This window comes from Prosopis cineraria, unplaced genomic scaffold (assembly GCF_029017545.1).
Source record: "Prosopis cineraria cultivar Desert tree isolate PC_DT_omini unplaced genomic scaffold, ASM2901754v1 PC1086, whole genome shotgun sequence".
Classification (NCBI taxonomy): domain Eukaryota; kingdom Viridiplantae; phylum Streptophyta; class Magnoliopsida; order Fabales; family Fabaceae; genus Prosopis; species Prosopis cineraria.
Window position 1 is genome coordinate 10,001 of NW_026556411.1, and position 2,500 is coordinate 12,500.

The window sequence follows — 2,500 nt, forward strand, 5'->3', positions numbered from 1 at the left end:
TCCCTTCGAAGGTTGCCCCATTTCGGCACATAGACTCGGTTCCCAATGGTGTAGAGTATTCCATCATTCACCCAAAATCTTCGAGTCTTGCCTTCAGTAGCAAGCTTTACTAAGTTGCTTGCAGATGAGTCCTGAGACATACCTTCCTTGATTCGTTCAAGGAAGTCATTCTGGGGCATGCTTGCTGAGAGAGTGGCTAACTCGGCTTTCCGGCTTAAGGCATCCGCCACTACGTTTGCTTTGCCTGGCTTGTATCCAACCGATAATCAAACTCAGCAAGAAAATCTTGCCAGCGAGCTTGCTTCGGGCTGAGCTTCTTTTGTGTTTGGAAGTAGCTCGTAGCAACATTATCTGTCATAATAGTGAACTTACTCCCAAGTAAGTAATGACGCCAGGTTCGTAGACAATGGATAATGGCAGACATCTCTTTTCTTGCACCGTGTAGCGCCTCTCTGTGTCATTGAGTTTGCGGCTCTCGTATGCAATAGGGTGTCTTTCTTGCATTAACACGCCCCTATTGCAAAGTCTGAGGCATCGGTGTGTACCTCAAATGGCTTGGAGTAGTCGGGCAAGGACATAACAGGCTCTTGCGCGACCATCTGCTTCAGCTTGTTGAAGGCATCCTGGCAATCTTGTGACCAATGCCAAGATTTGTTCTTCTTGAGCAAATCTGTTAATGGAGCAGTGATAGTTGAATACCCCTTGATGAACCGCCGATAGTAGTTCACCAGACCAAGGAATGATCTTAACTCTGGGACTTTGGTAGGAGGCTGCCATTCTTGGATGGCTCGAACCTTAGTTGGGTCCATTATGAGCTTTCCATCCTTGATCTTGTGCCCCAAGAAGTCCACCTCTTGTTTACCAAAAGAACATTTTTCCAGCTTAATGTAAAGTTCATGATCAGAGAGTACCTGGAAGACTTTCTTCAAGTGTTGAGCATGCTCTTCAAGAGTGTTGCTATATACTACACGATGTCATCCAAGTATACCACCACGAACTGGTCCAAGTAAGGGTGGAACAACTTGTTCATGAGCGTGCAGAACGTTGCCGGGGCATTCGTCAGTCCAAAGGCATGACAAGGAACTCAAATGCTCCATATCTCGTCACGCAGGTTGTCTTCGGTTCATCACCTGCGGCGATGCGTACTTGATAGTACCCGGATCGGAGATCAAGCTTAGAGAAGTACCTGGCTTTTCCAAGCTGATCGAACAAGTCGGCGATCAAAGGTATCGGGTACTTATTCTTGATGGTAATCTTGTTCAAGGCCCTGTAGTCGATGCACATTCGCAACGATCCATCCTTCTTTTTCTGGAAAAGGACTGGAGCACCATATGGGGCCTTAGATGGTTGAATATATCCTGAATCAAGGAGATCTTGCAGTTGTCTCCTTAACTCTTCAAGTTCTGGAGGTGACATGCGGTAAGGTGCCAAGGCAGGTGGTTTGGCACCAGGCTCCAACTCGATCTGATGGTCTACCTCTCTTCTGGGAGGTAGTTTCTTGGGCAACTCATCGGGCATGACGTGCTTGTACTCCTGTAGTACCTCTTGGATACCAGGTGGCAAGGTTTCCCGTGGTTTGGTTGGGCCATCCTCTTCCTCGGCCAATGAACGTACAGTGGCAATATACCCTTCTGAGTTCTTGAGACCCCTCTTGAATTGCAAGGCAGAAATCATAGGGTTAGATTTCTCCAAGCGTTTCAAGGGGATTACCCGGATCATGTTGGAGTCAATGACCACCATAGACTTGGCTTCAGGAATCGGGAAGGCATGTGCTTTGCAGAAGAAAGCAAGTCCCAATACAACTTTAAAATCATCCATAGGGACAACAGTAAAGTCTAACGTACCTTGCCAGTCCCCGATCTTCACCTTCACATCCTTGGCAATCCCAAGGACTTGTTTGGCTGGGGAGTTCACTGCCTTGATGGTGCCTTCTCCCTTGTTGAGTTGGATACCCAATCTCTTAGCTTCTTCAGCCTCCATGAAGTTGTGGGATGCTCCTGTGTCGAGCATGGCAGAGGCGGACTTGCCTTGAATGGCAAGATCAGCATAAAGTAGACCCTTCTCTTCCTTCTTAGATGGGGAAAAGAGTCCAGTCAAGGAATTCAAGTGTTGGAGGGAACCAAGGTCGATCTGTTGCTCCTTGTCCCGGTTTCTTTCATCTCAGCGACCAAGGCATTCATAGCCTTGCGGTTGGGGCAGTCCCGAGTCCAGTGTGGACCATCGCACACGAAGCATGGCCTCGGTGGCTTTGAGGCATCACGCCTGATTGAGGGTGGTTTATCCTGTCTAGAACTCCCACCAAAGAATCTACCACCATCCTTACGATCGAAATTCTTCTTTTGTCCTCCTTTGTCTCCTCCACTGCTACCAGGATTAGGCTTTTTGGACTTGGTGGAGTAGTCGATTATAGACTCAGCAGCAGCAATTGCCTCATCTAGAGTTTGCACTTTACGTCTATCGAGTTCTACTCTCGCCCAGTCTTTAAGTCCGTCCATGAAGT